This window comes from Populus alba, unplaced genomic scaffold (genome assembly GCF_005239225.2).
Source record: "Populus alba unplaced genomic scaffold, ASM523922v2 scaf49, whole genome shotgun sequence".
Classification (NCBI taxonomy): domain Eukaryota; kingdom Viridiplantae; phylum Streptophyta; class Magnoliopsida; order Malpighiales; family Salicaceae; genus Populus; species Populus alba.
In genome coordinates this window covers 27501-37500 of record NW_027340185.1, presented here as the reverse complement: position 1 = coordinate 37500, position 10000 = coordinate 27501, and positions in this window count along the sequence as shown.

Sequence of the window (10000 nt, the reverse complement as noted above, 5' to 3'; positions counted from 1 at the left end):
GCGGCAGCGATGCCAACAGTGGGAAAAATCGGCAGCGCGGAGATCCGCAGCTGGAGGCCCGTCGGGGAAAATCGGCAGCGCAGATTTGTTGACGAACACGGGCTGGACGCTGGGCTGTCGAGGCCAGGCAGGAAAATTCGTCAAGGGGACGCGCTGACGAAACAGGGGCTGTTCAGACACAGCAGGCAGTGTTGGAATCGGCAGCGCGGACGAACGAGGGGCTGTTCAGACAAATCGGCAACGTCGGAAAAATCGGCAGCGCGGATTTGTGCAGCTGGAGGCCCTATCAGCTGGCTGCCCGCAACGAGTCATTCAATTCTCTGCCCTATCAACATAACTCCCGATGTGTTGTTCGCTATCTTGGAAGAAGAGATCTCTTCCTCCCCGCGTCGGCCGGGTGCGATTACCCGGCGGCGTCGTTCAAATCACTGCCCTATCGGCCACAACTGCTGATGGGGGGGATTAGAGGCCGGCCATGGTGGTGAGGGGAGGCCAAGACCGTGAAAGCAAGAGTTTTCCCGGGGCTCCTCCGGTGGCCGCGGCATGCGCGCTGCCGGTTTTCCCGCATCCCGCCAAGAAAACGTCATGCTTTCCACGTGAAATCAATCCAGTAAAATCAGCCATATTTTTGTGAGGCTGCCAGCCGAATTTGGGGTCATTCCGGGCCGGTTCCTATTTTTGCGTATTTCCTTGATTTTTAATGGTAGGAAAATAAAAAAAAAATACTTCCCGACCTCGAAAAAATCTGGGAAAATTTATAAAGGTGGATTGGATTTTTGCCAACCTATGTGCAAAATTTCAGCTCAAAATACCAAGAAATGAATTTTTTAGAGGGGGGGTGACAGCTGGGACCTAGTAGTGTCTGCCCCTGCCAGAGCTGCAATAACACTTATAGCTCTTTAGGGGGGTGCCCCCCGACTGGCCATGGGGCGCGCTGGCTGGCGCCCATAGGCCTGCCGCGGGGGATTTGCGAGCTGCTGCTACACACGTGGGGGGCCTCACGGCCCGAAGTAACGCCGCCATCGATGACCCGTTTTCCGGCCGGCGACGACCCGATTCCGACCACCGCCCTATAAAAATCACACGCGCGCGCCCGCCCGCGCCCGCGCCCGCGTCTGCGCTTGGCGCTGGGGCGCTGGGGCCTGAGGGCCTGGGGCCCTTGGGGGCCCTTGGGCTCTTGGGCGATTGGGCGCGCGCGCGCGCGGCAATGATTTCCATGCCGCGCTGCGCAACGGGGGCTGACGCGGGGACAGCCCCTGCTGGCTGGCTATCTTACCCGCGGGGGGGCTGCCTTCGGGCCTTGCCCCCCTGCGCTCTTGCCTGCCCCCCGCGCGGGAGAGGCTACGCACACTCTGCGGCAGCGATGCCAGCAGTGGGAAAAATCGGCAGCGCGGACAGCCCCCGCTGGCTTGCTGTCGTGCCCGCGGGGGGCTGCCTTCGGGCCCGGGGCAGCGGCAGCGATGCCAGCAGTGGGAAAAATCGGCAGCGCGGACAGCCCCCGCTGGCTTGCTGTCGTGCCCGCGGGGGGGCTGCCTTCGGGCCCGGGGCAGCGGCAGCGATGCCAGCAGTGGGAAAAATCGGCAGCGCGGACAGCCCCCGCTGGCTTGCTGTCGTGCCCGCGGGGGGGCTGCCTTCGGGCCCGGGGCAGCGGCAGCGATGCCAGCAGTGGGAAAAATCGGCAGCGCGGACAGCCCCCGCTGGCTTGCTGTCGTGCCCGCGGGGGGGCTGCCTTCGGGCCCGGGGCAGCGGCAGCGATGCCAGCAGTGGGAAAAATCGGCAGCGCGGACAGCCCCCGCTGGCTTGCTGTCGTGCCCGCGGGGGGGCTGCCTTCGGGCCCGGGGCAGCGGCAGCGATGCCAGCAGTGGGAAAAATCGGCAGCGCGGACAGCCCCCGCTGGCTTGCTGTCGTGCCCGCGGGGGGGCTGCCTTCGGGCCCGGGGCAGCGGCAGCGATGCCAGCAGTGGGAAAAATCGGCAGCGCGGACAGCCCCCGCTGGCTTGCTGTCGTGCCCGCGGGGGGGCTGCCTTCGGGCCCGGGGCAGCGGCAGCGATGCCAGCAGTGGGAAAAATCGGCAGCGCGGACAGCCCCCGCTGGCTTGCTGTCGTGCCCGCGGGGGGGCTGCCTTCGGGCCCGGGGCAGCGGCAGCGATGCCAGCAGTGGGAAAAATCGGCAGCGCGGACAGCCCCCGCTGGCTTGCTGTCTTGCCCGCGGGGGGGCTGCCTTCGGGCCCGGGGCCCCTGCGCTCTTGCCTGCCCCCCGCGCGGGAGAGGCTAGGCGCTGCTGGGGCCAGCCCGACGTCGCTGGCCGCGCATGCGCGCTGCCGGTTTTCTCGCATCCCGCCAAGAAAACGTCGTGCTTTCCACATGAAACCAATCCAGTAAAATCAGCCATATTTTTGTGAGGCTGCCAGCCGAATTTGGGGTCATTCCGGGCCGGTTCCTATTTTTGCGTATTTCCTTGATTTTTAATGGTTGGAAAATAAAAAAAAATACTTCCCGACCTCGAAAAAATCTGGGAAAATTTATAAAGTTGGATTGGATTTTTTCCAACATATGTGCAAAATTTCAGCTCAAAATACCAAGAAATGAATTTTTTAGAGGGGGGGTGACAGCTGGGACCTAGTAGTGTCTACCCCTGCCAGAGCTGCAATAACACTTATAGCTCTTTAGGGGGGTGCCCCCTGGCTGGCCATGGGGCGCGCTGGCTGGCGCCCATAGGCCTGCCGCGGGGGATTTGTGGGCTGCTGCTATGCTCGGACTAACGTGGGGGGCCTCATGGCCCGAAGTAACGCCGCCATCGATGACCCGTTTTCCGGCCGGCGACGACCCGATTCCGGCCACCGTCCCTGTGACCCGCTCCAAGCCGTTGGGCGCGTTGGGGCTGCTTATCCGCGGCTGCGGGCGCGCACGCACTCTGATTTGCCAGCGCTCGTGCCAACCAATAGGCAGCCCCAACGCGCCCAACGGCTTGGCGCGACGTCACGATTCCGGCCACCGTCCCTGTGACCCGCTCCAAGCCGTTGGGCGCGTTGGGGCTGCTTATCCGCGGCTGCGGGCGCGCACGCACTCTGATTTGCCAGCGCTCGTGCCAACCAATAGGCAGCCCCAACGCGCCCAACGGCTTGGCGCGACGTCACGATTCCGGCCACCGTCCCTGTGACCCGCTCCAAGCCGTTGGGCGCGTTGGGGCTGCTTATCCGCGGCTGCGGGCGCGCACGCACTCTGATTTGCCAGCGCTCGTGCCAACCAATAGGCAGCCCCAACGCGCCCAACGGCTTGGCGCGACGTCACGATTCCGGCCACCGTCCCTGTGACCCGCTCCAAGCCGTTGGGCGCGTTGGGGCTGCTTATCCGCGGCTGCGGGCGCGCACGCACTCTGATTTGCCAGCGCTCGTGCCAACCAATAGGCAGCCCCAACGCGCCCAACGGCTTGGCGCGACGTCACGATTCCGGCCACCGTCCCCGGGACCCGCTCCAAGCCGTTGGGCGCGTTGGGGCTGCTTATCCGCGGCGTGGGCGTGGGGCCTTAACAAGCCGCGCTCGTTCCAAGGTGCTGGCAGCTGACGCGCGCCTCTCAGCTTGCCGCGACGTCCCGGTGGCGGTGGCCGGAATCCCTGCCCGTCACCCGCTCCAAGCCGTTGGGCGCGTTGGGGCTGCTTATCCGCGGTCTCGGGCGTGGGGCCTTAACAGGATTCCCCTCGTGCCAAGGTGCTGGCAGCCCCAACGCGCCCAACGGCTTGGCGCTACGTAACGGCGACGTCCTGATTCCGGCCACCGCTGCCGTGACCCGCTCCAAGCCGTTGGGCGCGTTGGGGCTGCTTATCCGCGGTCTCGGGTGTGGGGCCTTAACAGGATTCCCCTCGTGCCAAGGTGCTGGCAGCCCCAACGCGCCCAACGGCTTGGCGCGACGTCACGGCAGCGGTGGCCTCTGCCTGTGCTCGCAAGCTGGAGGCCTGGCCGACGTGTCTGGTGCGGACCGCTGAGCTTGGGGATTGCGAGGAGAGCTGTACCGCGTGGGCGTGCCGCATTCAGTTGCTGCGCTCGTGCCAAGGTGCTGGCTCTCCTCGCCATCCCCAAGCTCCTGCGCGATGTGCCCGCTGCCGAGGCCTGGCCTCCGTCTTCCGAGCTGAGGCAGATGGCCCCCCGAATGATTGTCCCTGTTGCTCCCCCCCGCGGCCTGTCCCTTCGAGATCCGCCGCGTCCCCCGCGGCTTGTTGCGTGTCCCTTCGAGATCCCCCGCGTCCCCCGCGGCTTGTTGCTTGTCCCTTCGAGATCCTTCGCGTCCCCCAGCGGCGTGTTGGTTGTCCCTTCGAGATCCTTTCGCGTCCAGCGGTGCGGGCACGATCTCTCTCGGGTGTTTCCATTTGCCCTCGTGGCCGTGGTTCGCTCGTCGGGATTGTTGTCGCGTGTACGCAGAGTCGCATGAGCGGTAATTGGGCTGTCCGTGTCGGCAGGCTCCGTGCTTGTGCACCGAACTGTCGGCCTGCTGCCCCCATCACTCTCAGCCCCAGGCCTTGGGTGCCTTGCGGCGAGGCGGGGTTCCTGTGCTGCGTACCCACTTCGGTGGAATTTGAATGTGAAGCTGTCCCTCTCCGCCGCGCGCCTCCCCGGGGGCGCGGGGCGAACCTAGCAGCGGCGCCCGTGTTCCAGTCGAGCGGAATCCCGCCGAACTGGCCCACGCGCGGTCGCTCGTGCTTTCGGATGCGGAACGCGATGCCGGCGCGGGGGCCTCCGCCCCTGCGACCGTCCCGTTCGAGCCGCTCGTGCTCGATAAGAACGACTTCCTCGCCCGTCTCGGCCCCTCGTCTCATCGGCGTCGGGGATCGTGCGGGTCGTGGTGTCGCCAAGGAATGCTACCTGGTTGATCCTGCCAGTAGTCATATGCTTGTCTCAAAGATTAAGCCATGCATGTGTAAGTATGAACTAATTCAGACTGTGAAACTGCGAATGGCTCATTAAATCAGTTATAGTTTGTTTGATGGTATTTGCTACTCGGATAACCGTAGTAATTCTAGAGCTAATACGTGCAACAAACCCCGACTTCTGGAAGGGACGCATTTATTAGATAAAAGGTCGACGCGGGCTCTGCCCGTTGCTCTGATGATTCATGATAACTCGACGGATCGCACGGCCATCGTGCTGGCGACGCATCATTCAAATTTCTGCCCTATCAACTTTCGATGGTAGGATAGAGGCCTACTGTTAGAGGTCTAGGCGCGGGGCGCGCCAACGAAGGCACATTGCCTAGGAATTCGGCAGCGATGGACTGCGGCAGAAACGAATTCGGCAGGCAGCGTGCAAGGGTGCATGCGAGTCTTTGAGCTGGCGACTTGGCATGGACGTGGGGCTTAGATGATGGACATTCTAAGTCAGCAGCTGACATAGCAAGGCAGACAAATGGGACTGCCATGAGGGCAAGCAGAACATAGTGGAGGGGCCGAAAGTTGGTGAAGAAAGTGCTTCACCAACCCACTAAAGATAATGGTGGGGATGATACTCCATTAGGCCATGTGAATGGGAATCATGGGGGAAGGTAGTGCTCCACTATGCCCCGAAATTGGGGGTGTTAGGTGAGAATGGAAGCTCACACTTGACTATAAATAGGCTGCCAAGCCTCCTGCTGTGTAGCATGCGAATTTGTGCATAGCACACACCAATTTTGTGTATTTCCTTTGTTGATGAGATAAATAAAGGTTGAGAGGGATTCTTGTAAAAAGCTTGGTGTGTTTGCTTGTGTTTGCTTATACTTGCTTGTGTTTGTTGATTGTCTACGACGAGGCGATTGTGAGAACCTCCTTGAGTGTGCGAAACACATAGTCGTAGGAAAACACGAGTGAAAGGGTGAGGCAAGGCTGAGTCTAGCGGGACTAGGCTGCCGCACGGGTTAATTTGCGAGGCGAAAAATTATCCCCGTGACAATTGGTATCAGAGCACGGTTGATTCAACAACGTGCAGCCCGAAACCATGGAAGCCATTCGGGAACGGTTGACGCGTCTGGAGACTATGATAGGGCCAGACGATGAAGAGGAAGAACGCACTGTCATGGATCGCTTGAAGGAAGCAATGGAAAGCGCTGAAAGGGCTGAGAGCTTATACATCTCGCTTGCGGCAGAATCGAGTGAACGATTGGCTGCTGCCGAAGAGATGATTGCTGTTCTGAAGAGGGCAGTCACAAACACTCCTCTTGGGGTAAGTTCCTCTAAGCCCAAATTGCCCGAACCAAAGTGCTTTGGCGGGGCAAGAAGTTCCAAAGAGCTGGAAAATTTCTTATGGGACATGGAGCAGTACTTCAGCGTTGCGAGGATTGGCGCAACGGAACAAGTTGATCTAACCGTGATGTATCTCACGGGTGACGCGAAGCTTTGGTGGAGGACGAGAACCAAAGATGATCTAAGTGCGGGACGTCCAAAGATTGAGACATGGGAGCGTCTCAAGAAGGAGCTAAAGGAACAGTTCCTACCGAACAATACATCGTGGATTGCACGAGATGAATTGAAAAGACTAAAACAAGACAGGTCAGTCCGTGAATATGTAAAGTCTTTTAGTTCGTTAATTCTCGACATAGAGAATATGTCCGAGGAGGACAGGTTGTTCAATTTTATGTCCGGATTGCAACCGTGGGCGCAAGCGGAGCTGCGACGACAGAATGTGAAGGATCTGTCTTCGGCTATTGCTGCTGCGGACAATTTGGTGGACTATAAAGCTCCTGCGAGAGAGAGCTATAAATCAGCCTCCTTCAAGTCAAAGGGGAAGAGCAAGGAGGAAAGGCCAAAGAAGAAGTTCGGTGGATTTGGCGGGGGTGCTGGAAAGGCTACTGCCGCGGAGAAGGGCAAGGCCAAATATACGCACACACCAGGTAATGGTACTAAACCGAACATTACATGCTTCATTTGCGAGGGTCCTCACTTTGCGAGGGAATGCCCAAAGAGGGAGAAACTGAATGCTATTCGAGCTGGGAATAGCGATGAAGAGGAGGGCATGATTACGCGCGTCAATCCCATGCGGGTGTTATGTTGCTTGGTAGCTGAATCAGAGGATGCGGCTGCCGAAAACAGCCACGTTGAGACAGACTTGGCAAGGATTGAAACCTTACGAAAAGGGAAGCCTGGGGCAACGGACAGCCTCATGTATGTGAAGATTGAGATAAACGGCAAGGGCGTGACAGCTATGCTGGATTCAGGCGCAACCCACACGTTTGTGGCAGATCGGATGGCGAAAGAACTTGGCTTGCGGCTGAGTGACAGCCAGACATCCATGAAGGCAGTAAACTCGAAGGCGCAGAAGATTGCTGGGATGTCTTATGATGTGCCGATTGTGCTGGATCAGTGGAGAGGTAAGCACGATTTGCTTGTCATAACTCTTGACGATTATGATCTTATTCTTGGCCTAGATTTCCTACGGAAAGCCAAGATTGCTTTAATGCCGTATCTCAATGGGATAATGATTGCGAGCGAGGGATGCCCATGTTTTGTTCCCTGCTGCAACGTCGCAGTGGCGAATGTTGCGAAAGGGAAGAAGAGCTTAATATCGGCCATCGCAATTGAGAAAGCATTGCGGAAAGGAGGGGAAGTATTTCTAGCAACAATAGCGGAGGAGAAAGCTGACTATTGTGGGGAGGTGCCAAACGAGATTGCTAGCGTGCTGCAGCAATTCGAGGATGTTATGCCGCCTCAGCTACCAAAGAAACTTCCGCCTAAGAGGGCTGTCGATCACCGAATTGAGCTGGTGCCGGGGACAAAGCCACCATCTCAAGCTCCTTACCGAATGTCGCCAAAAGAATTGGCAGAATTACGGAAGCAGTTGGAAGAGTTGATTGAGTCGGGATTTGTTAGACCTTCCAAGGCTCCATATGGTGCTCCGGTTTTGTTCCAAAAGAAGGCGGATGGGAGCCTTCGCATGTGTGTGGACTACCGAGCGCTAAATAAGGTAACCATCAAAAACAAATATCCTGTACCTTTGATTCAGGATTTGATGGACAGATTGTGTGGTGCTTCGATCTTTACGAAGCTGGACTTGCGATCGGGGTATTGGCAAGTGAGAGTTGCTGACGGAGATGAGCATAAGACGACTTGCGTGACGAGGTATGGCTCGTACGAATTTCTAGTTATGCCATTCGGCTTAACGAATGCTCCAGCAACATTCTGTAATTTGATGAATGATGTGTTATATGATTTCCTAGATAATTTTGTTGTAGTCTACTTAGATGACATTGTAATCTATAGTAGAGGAATTGAAGAACATGTAATGCATCTTTCTAAAGTTCTAGCTAGATTGAGAGAACATGAACTATATGTAAAGAGGGAAAAATGTGAGTTTGCAAAGGCTGAAATTATGTTCCTAGGCCATTTAATTGGGGAAGGACAGGTGAAGATGGATCCACGGAAGATCCAAGCCATCGTCGAATGGACAGCACCAAAATCAGTCCCGGAATTGAGATCATTCTTGGGGCTTGCAAACTACTATCGACGGTTCATTGAGGGTTATAGCAAGAAGACAACTCCTCTCTCAGATCTGCTCAAGAAGACCCGGAGTTGGGAATGGACAGTGGACTGCCAACAAGCTTTCGAGAAGCTGAAGACAGCGGTAGCGTCAGCTCCAGTCTTGGGGCTGCCAGATTTTGAGAAGCCATTCGAAGTGCATACTGATGCTTCGGACAGGGCTATTGGTGGAGTGCTCGTACAAGAGGGGCATCCGATTGCTTTCGAGAGTAGGAAGCTAAGCGATGCGGAGCGGAATTACTCGACCCACGAGAAGGAAATGACGGCAGTGGTGCACTGCCTTGGCATATGGAGAGTATATCTGCTGGGGCCGAAATTCGTTGTCAAGACCGACAATGTTGCCAATACATTCTTCAAGACACAAAAGAAGTTGTCGCAACGGCAAGCTCGGTGGCAGGAATTCTTGGCGGAATATGACTTTGTATGGGAGCACAAACCAGGGAGCCACAATCAGGTTGCGGATGCACTCAGCAGACGCGAGGTAATGGCTACTATCCTTGCTATTGTTCAGGTGGAGTCGGACATGCTGGATCGACTTCGCAAGGCTGCTACGGAGGATGCAGCGTACAAGAAAATGGTTGATCTTGTACGAGAAGGAACAATACGGAGGTATTGGTTAGAGCAAGACCTACTCTATGCAAAGGGGGGTCGAATCTTCGTGCCAAAGGGAGAGCTGCGAAAATACTTGATGACGGAAACTCATGACCCGCAGTGGGCTGGACATCCAGGACGGGAACGGATGGTTGCTCTCCTGTCGCAGACTTATTACTGGCCGAAGATGGAAGATGATGTGGAACTCTACGTAAGGACTTGTCTAGTGTGTCAACAAGACAAGACTTTGCGGCAGCGAGAGGCAGGGTTGTTACAGCCGCTGCCGATTCCAGAGAAGCCTTGGGTTTCAGTTTCAATGGACTTTATTGTGGGTTTTCCAAAGGTGGACGGCATGAACACAATCATGGTTATTGTGGACAGATTCACGAAGTACGCGGTGTTTGTCGCTGCCCCGACGGTGTGTACAGCCGAAGTGGCCGCTGAACTATTCTACCGCAATGTGGTGAAATACTTTGGAGTACCTTCAGATATTGTGAGTGATCGCGATGTGCGATTCACTGGCCGATTCTGGACAGCATTGTTCAACATGATGGGAACAAGGCTGAAGTTTTCAACTGCCAACCATCCGCAAACTGATGGGCAGACCGAAAGGATTAATGCTTTGCTTGAGGAGTATTTGAGACACTACGTGACGGCAATGCAACGAAACTGGTTGGAGTTGCTAGATAGTGCGCAATTTTGCTATAATCTCCAAAAATCCTCGGCAACGGAAGCAAGTCCGTTTGAGCTAGTGTTGGGAGCTCAACCCCAAACTCCTGCGGAGATTGCAGTGCAGATAACGGGTGGGAAGAGTCCAGCAGCATACAGGTTTGCGATGGAGCGGCAGGAGCTATTTGAGCAAGCACAAGATAGCTTGCGTAAGGCAAGAAAACGAATGCTCAAATATGCTAAT